Raw genomic sequence first — 8,196 nt, 5'->3', positions numbered from 1 at the left:
GAGCTCAGGAAGCAGAAAGCAGGATTTGGCCTGTGTGCTCTGATCCTCCCACCCTGTCCTCCAAAGTCAGGGTGTGTGTGGTGGTGGTGGGGGGGCCGGCTGTGCCTCAGTTTCCTCCTCTGTAAAATGGGGGAAATTCTCTAGTTGGGAGAGGTCTGGGGAGCATCCTCAATTCAGAGCAAGTACACGATCAACACTGTCTGTATGAAGGGCAATTACTCTAGTCCCTGCAGCAAATGGGGGCATTTCAGGCAGTGATGTCACCAGCACACACACTTCACTGCCTCCAACAGCTAGGATTTTGGAGCCACTGGAGGTGGGTCCTTTCCCTTTCCGGCCCTCAGCTCCTCAGCTGCAAGTTCATAGTCCACACTCGCCCTATGGGGCTCTGCGGTTCCCTGAGCTCATGGGCCCCATAAAGAAGCTAGAATCAAACATCTGAGCCTATGGGATTGTCCCCTCCATCCAGGTCTTTGCACACATGCGTGCATGAGTGCGTGCATGCTCAGTGGCTTTGAGCCTTCCTAGACGGTCCCTTTGCTGGTCCTGTGGCTGAATGGCTAGGGTGCCATATCCATACTGTAGGCCACTGAGTGAGGAGATACTGTTTGCCACGGCTCTGAGCATTATCTGGGTTTGGGTTCTGGCCCATCTGATAAGAGACAGGAAAATGGCACCTCCTGGTGGCTTTCATTTGCTTTCTTTGGGTCACCAGTGAGGCTGGGCAACCTTTAAAACACAGAAGGCCTTTCTGGGTGCGGCCTCTTAAGTGCCCGGACATTCAGAGCTGGTGTAACATGTGCCTACCTGGGAGGGTGAGTCCCAGGAGGGAAGGTGGTAACCCCATTTAAGTGGCCAACCCCAGGCAGGTGGGTTGTCATTTGGTGGTTTACAACACCCTGGTCTCCTATACCTGGGATGCCCCAAAACCTCAGTTTGGGGCACAAAGCAATTAGGTGACCAGCCAGAGGCCACACCCAGTAGGTGAATGGTCTAATTGAGATTTTTTTTTTTTTTTTTTTTTTTGCTGTACGCGGGCCTCTCAGTGTTATGGCCTCTCCTGTTGCGGAGCACAGGCTCCGGACGCGCAGGCTCAGCGGCCATGGCTCACGGGCCCAGCCGCTCCGTGGCATGTGGGATCTTCCCGGACCGGGGCACGAACCCGTGTCCCCTGCATCGGCAGGTGGACTCTCAACCACAGCGCCACCAGGGAAGCCCTGAGATAATTTTTTAATTGAGGTGACATTCACATAATGGAAAGTTAATGATTTGAAGTAAACAATTCAGTGGCCCAAACACAATGTTGTCAACCATCCCCTCTATCTAGTTCCAGAACATTCCCATCACCCCAAAAGGAAACCCATTCTCATTAGCTGTCACTCCCCATTCCCCATCTCCCTCCAGCCCCTGGTAACCACTAATCTGCTTTCTGACTATGGATTTGCCTATTCTGGACATTTCATATAAATGGGATCATATGCAATGTGGTCTTTCTAGTCTGGCTTCTTTCACTCAGCATATTTTGAGGTTCCTCCTCATTGCAGCATGTGTCAGTGCTTCATTCCTCGCTATGGCTGAATAATATTCCACATTTTGTTCATCCACTCATCTGTTGATGGACACTTGGGTTGTTTCCACCTTTTGGTGATTGCGACTAGTGCTGCTCTAAACATGGTGTACACCTATTTGAACACCTGGTTTTGATTCTTTTGGATGGATACCTAGGAGTAGAATTCTGGTCATATGATAATTCTAGTCTGTATTTGAACCCAGGCCCTCCAGCGCCAGACTCTGCCCTGACGCTTTTGAAGCCACTCTGGCAGTATAGCAGACTCAAACTTCTGACCGGGCAGATCTCAGTTTCCACGTTGCAAGCAGGTCTCGGGTGTGACCCAGCTCCCAGGGCCCTCACGTTCCCCGGGAGATGACACAGGAAGGGGCCCTTGCCTGATGTGGAGGTACATGGGCGGAGCCACGCCCACCAGATCCGGTGTTTGATTCCGGCTCTTTTATGGGGCTCATGAACGCAGGAAACCCAAGGGGACCCCGTAGGATAGGAGAAGACCTTAAGCGCAGGAAACCTCAATGGGCTCCAAAGTTCAAGGGTTTGCCGCCGCGAGAAAGTGTATGAGCCAGGGCCTCTGAGGCCTGAAGTGCCCCCATTTGATGCAGACATTTAATGTAATCGCCCTTCAACCGCTGTAGTGTACATCATGCAGTTGCTCTGTGCTGACCTTGCTCCCCAGACCTGTCCCAGCTAGAGGAACCGGGGTTTAGTTCCTCCACTTTACAGACGAGGAAACTGAGGCACAGCCAGAACCTGCCCCTTTTCCTCCACGGGAAGAAATCGCGATGGGAGAGGAAACGGGATGACTTGAACCATCACCTGGCTCACACCTGTGGACCTGGATCTTCCCCCTCCCCAGAGCTCCCAACTCTAACGTGTCAACACCAGAAACTTCTAGAGACTCAGACGCAGCACACAGCAGGGTTTGAATCTTCACCAGCTCCAATCCCAAGAATCTTCCTATCTGACTTCTGAAAATGCCAGCCCACGGCATCCAGACGTCTGGTGTCTCAGGATAGGTTATCGGGTTCTGAAACATTCTAACCTCTTGAAGAGCCACTAGGTTCAACTTACCTCCCTGCCCCTCTTTTAATCATTTCTTCATCGAACACACGTTGGACCAACCCTGCCCGGGGCCCTGTGCCGAAGAAGGCGCTGTTTGCACACCTCCAGCCGCGGGGAGCTCACTCTCTGACTGTGGGCAGGACTCAAGTAGGGTCGTGAGCCGGGATAGGGGCGGGGGAGGCTAGAAGCAGCCTGGGTGGTGCCATGCGGTCAGTGGAGGGGAAGGGGCGGGGCCGGGGAGGGAAGAAGGGAGGGGCCGGCAGGAGAACTTGTACTGGGCCCTGCAGAAACGGCCCAGCTGGAAGTGGGGGCTCCGGCGGGAGGCAGGCAGGAAGCAGCGAAGCCGGGAAGGGCGGGGGCTCGTGCTCAGGTGAAACGCTTCCTCTTGCTCGCGAGCCAAGAGGAGCAGGGATAGGGGTCGGAGGCTGGACGGCTGTCTGGGGGTGAGTATTGGGGGCCTCGGAGGATCTAGCGGAACCCTGGTGGGGGGCGGAGTTGGGGCTCTAGGGAAGCCCCTGCAGGTCCCTGGGGTCGGGTATCTGCCGCGTTTACCCTGAACAGGCAGGGAGATCCTGGAGCCCCGGGTCTCAATAGCCCTGTTGCCCTCACCCATGGGTAATAGTACTCGCCTGCGTGCCAAGGCCGGCTCAGTCTTGGCCGGGAAGGAAGCCTCACCCACGCCTGGGGAATGGGGGGAGACCGAGGCCACGTGGAGCTGTGGCATCCCTGATCCTGGACAATGTCCCGTCGCAGTCGTGGACACAGTGAAGCGACCCTGGACCCCCACCTCCCATCCTCCTCCTAGGATAGGGTGGGATCGGAACCCAGGAGTGGAGGGAGCTTTGTATGCGCTGGCCGTTACTATTACTGTTATCGTTATTGTTGAGATTGTTAGCATACTGATTGAGAGGGTATAGGCAGGAACAACACCCGGGTTCCCAGGTTGGGTTTATTATTGTTTCTTGAGGGAACCACTGCTGAACCCCAGCGCTGCCAGGCACTGGACCAGGTTCCGGCCTGGGCACCCCAGTTCACAGTTTCCTCTGGGATCCATTCAGGTCCCTGCTCAGCCAGTGCCTGGCTGTGTTGCTTGCTTTTGGTTGCTCCTGGTCTCTGAATGCACCTCAGTGTCCCCTCTGGGAGGTAGCAAAATGACCTGGCTTCCATGAGGATGCCTGAGGGGTTAGGCAGTGGAAGCTGTTATGATGGGGGCGCTTCTGGCCACTGAAAGACCTCAAGTGAGTGACTGTAGGTCTCTGAGCCTCAGTTTTACTATGTGTCAAGTGGGGCTCATGATACGGAACTGTGATGAAGGTGAAATAAGTCAGTAAGTGCAATGGCCACTCAGTGGGGCCCACAGAATGTCAGCCATCACCATAAGTATATTACAGTTACGTCATTAGCCACCTTTCCAGGTTCTCAACCAACTTTCCCTCTGGGTCAGATTTTTTTTATCATGGCCACTTTTCAGATGGGGAAACTGAGGACCCATCCCCCTCCCCCCAAACCCTCTACGCCAACCCTCCCCTCCCCCCTCTCCCTACCCCCTACCCTCACCTCCCACCCCCTGGGGCCAGGGCCTCCCTGTTGTCCAGATCTGGAATTCAGGGCCCAGAGGAAGTTTGATGGATTTGAGGCTGGCCCTGGGGCCACCACTTTCTCCCACTGCCCTTTCAGTTCCCAAGGCGGCCACCATGACAGACAGGGCTGAAGAGTCCAGAGGAAGAGGTGTGGCCCCTGCGTCAGGTCACTGGGCCCCCACCTCTTAGCAGCCTAGGTGAGCAGCTCATGTTTGCCCAGCCCAGCCTGGACACCCTCCCTTCCCCTCTCCCTCGCCCCCAGGGTGCAGAGAGTGATTCATGCCAGGTACTCTGGGTGTGGGGGAACTGAGAAGGGGCGTTGGAGCTTCTCTGCTCCAAGCCAGAGCTTGGGGAATCCAGACAAGCCTGCTTAGCCCAGGGACCCTGGGGCTGGGCTGGGTTAGCCCAGGAGGAGGAGATAAGACATCACTGAGTGTCTTCTCTTCCTGCCAACAGCCTCTGAGGCCCAGAGTGAGTCAATAACTTGCCCCCCATCCCCCATGAGCCAGGGAGGATGCCCATTGTGGTCCCTCCGCCTGATGGGAGTCTGGCTCAGCTTGATTGCCCCCCGTGATAGGGGAACTCACTACCAAGATAGCAGACTAAAGGAGGTCCCACCGGGTGGTGGTTAAAGGCAGGGATTGGGCTACCATTTGACCTCCCTTGAATGGGTTCCTAGACCTCTCTGTGTCTCAGTTTCCCCATCAATAAAAATGAGGCTAACATAGCCCTACCTCCCAGCACAAGTGTGGAGTGTCGATGAGCTGATGGTGGAAAGGCTGCATGCAGGATATGGCATGTTAACTCTAATCCTGATTATGTGACTCATTGGTGATATTTATCTTTGCATGAAAGAAATTATGTCGGACAAAGCCTGGATTAGGGTCCTGACCAGGTGTGGAGGTCCTCCAGAAGGTTCCCAGAGGTTCAATTTGCACATCAGCCCTGGATCATGGGAAGATTCTGAGGTTGAACTGCGATGCACAGCCTGCCTCCCTAGCCTGTTTCCCCATCTAGGAAATGAGCCCAGAGATGCCGTTTGAGGCTCAGCTGGGGGCAGGGCTGGCATTTAATCAGGGGCCTATGTCCAGCCTCAGAATCCTTCCTGGACCCATCCTAGGTACCCCGGGCAGTTTCTGCAGTGGGGGAGGGCAGGCTCATCCAATGAGTCATCCATTAGGAGCCCTGGGACCTGGAAACAGAGGACTCAAGGGTCCAAAGTGTGTGTGTCACCCTGCCCCCTCCCACCCTTTCTTCCACGCCCAGGGGTTCACCAAAGTGAATGTTGGACGTATATTTGCATAAAACCCACTTACACACATGGTAAGCAGAGTTGGCCCATAATGAGGCTTTCTTACGAATTATCTTTACTGGGCTTTCTCTTCTTTTATTTTCCTGTTTACAAAAGCAACTCATGGTCCTTGTAAAAAGGGACCAGCCCGTCATTACTGGAAGGCCAAACTGGTACGAACCTGTGAGGGATCACCCGCAGGTCCAGCTCGTCAGTGTTCAAATTCCAGCAACCTGGCCTCTGGTAGGTGGGTGCCTTCTCTGTGCCTACCTTGCCCCCGCTGGGAACTGGAACAGGGGACCTCCTTGGGAGGCCCAGTGAGAGCCACGGGGGCCCATCCGCAGGCCAGTGGTTCGCACCCTCTCCTGCAAGCACCCCTGGCTCCCGTCCTTGGGTCTTCATTCCTGGAACTTACCCTTTTCTGGAAAATTGTCTCCTTCGCTGCCTCTGTTCCCCATTAGCCCATTGGCTCCCCAAACATGGTGGTTTGTCTCCATCAACTTGGTTGGGTGCCCAGAACCTAGACCAGGGCATGGTACACACCGGGCGTTCAGCTCAGAGCAGTGACCAGTGTGCAAGTGATAGCGGTAGCTGCTGCTGCGATACTAATATCGTCATTGTTGGCACTTCGTATATGTGTGACTTGGAGAAAAGGTGACCGCTTAGTCCTCTAGCCTTTCCCAGGGCTAGGGGGTTATACACACAAATGGGGTCCTCCTGTCACCCCCCACCCCTCACCTCTCCTTTTGGCAGCCCCAGAATATTCCAGGCCCCCATCCCCATCCAGATCCCAGCTGAGCGTCAGTGGGGAGTACAGGAGCAATTGAAGCCACAGCGGAGCTGATACTTAGCACCTGCTGGGGGCGAACCGTGAGTGGGCAGCTGACGCCAGGCAGCTTTCCAGATGAGGCTGCTGAGGCCTGGAGCGGGCAGGGGGCAGCTACCTACCCCGCGCCCACAGATGACCAGTAGCCGGGTCAGGCCTTCCTTCCCCGGGGGCCACGGTGGCTGTCTCAGGAACATCAGCTCTCTTGGTCCTCACGGCTGCTGGGTGAGTGGGGGGAACGAGCCCTCATGTTCCTGATTCAAGAACTGAGCCCCAGTGACTGGGCTGTTTGGGAGCACCCAGGCCTGGGGGTCCCCGGAGCTGGGGTAAGGAGGGCGGCGCATGGGTATGTGTCTGACAGGCCTGGAGAGGGACCCAAGATTCACCCTCTTCAAGCCTCAGTTTCCTCATCTGGAAATTGGGAGCGTCGTGTGGGGATTCACCTTGATGTGATGGAGGCCTCCAAGTCAGTGTCAGGCAAGCCCCCACTGTCTGTGAAATAGTGCAGGGTGGGGATGGGGGGGCTGGTCCAGGCCCCCCAAGGGTGCTAATGGGTAGGGCCTTGCCACCTGGATTGTGTGACATTCTCACTTCCCCATGTGTCTCAGCTTCTCTGCCTTCCTGGCCTCCCAAGGGGAGGTGAGGGGGACAGAGGTGCCTGGAGCCATACGTGCCTGGGTCCTTGACAGACCTTGACTGTCACTTGGGGGTGTAGGCAGAGGTTGGGGGACTAGAGCACTGTCACCAGCGGGGGTCCCTAATTAATTCTGCTGAGTGGTCAGCCCCTTCCGTACATCTAGTGTCTCATTAATATTCAGTGAGTTATTAATATTTAGTACTGAGTGTATATATGCAACGAATCATGACTGTTCAGTGACTGTCTATTCAGGGTGGTTTAGTGGCTCATTCATATCATATTCATTGTGGTAATATGCATATTCATTAATGCATCACAAATGTGCCTGGCAACTATTAATTGTTGCCTTATAACTATTTCATATATTATAAATACTGGGTGCCTCCTGCATATTTAACAGATCATTAATATTCAGCACTTCACTAATATTCAGTGCTTCTTGCTCATTAAATGCATCCTGAATATTTTAGTGCCGTGAATATTTGGCCCTTTAGCACGTTAGGACTATTCAGAGTCAGGAATATTCAGTGCCTCTTGGTCCTGCCCCCTTGGCTCCAAGGATGTGCTTGCTGCCTTATCAGGACTGAATCACCTGCATCCCCAAGGTCCCAGGTAGGGGACGGTGGCAGCTGCTGCCTAGAATGGGGTTAGCCTGAAGTGAGGCACAAGGAAATAACCAATATGTGAGTCATTGTTAGCATTTTTCCTCATGCAGCAAACAGCAGTGAGCACCAACTGGGGACGCAGCTGTGAGGGTCAAGATGCTGGGCCCCACCCCTCTGGAGCTCCAGGCTGGCTGGGGAGATGGACAGGAGGGAAGTGAGCAGTTTTGTCTAATGGCGGTGAGAGCAGCAGAGGAAAGCAGAGCCGGGGTGCGGTGTTCTAGCTGGGAGGTTGGGGCGTCTCTAAGGAGGTGATGTTGGGCGGAAGCCTGAAGATCAAGGAGAAACAGGGGGAAGAGCAGGAGAGAGGGGCATCCAAGGTGGAAGGAAAGGCAGGTGCAAAGGTCCTGTGGCAGGGCTGAGCCCGGGTGTTTGAAGGAGCTGTGAAGAGGCTGGCGTGGCAAGAGTGGAGGAAAGGGGGCAGTGGACATGGGGTGGGAGGAGAAGGAGATTGAGAGCACCCCAGGGTGGGGGCTTTTGGGTTGCAGCCAACGAAAACAAGTGGTTTTGCTGGGTGCGCTGCAGAAAGCAGGCTCTAAGTGATGGTGAAGTTGCAACAGTGCATGGA

This window comes from Hyperoodon ampullatus, assembly GCF_949752795.1.
Source record: "Hyperoodon ampullatus genome assembly, chromosome: 4".
Lineage (NCBI taxonomy): Eukaryota > Metazoa > Chordata > Mammalia > Artiodactyla > Ziphiidae > Hyperoodon > Hyperoodon ampullatus.
Note: the sequence above shows the minus strand (reverse complement) of the source record.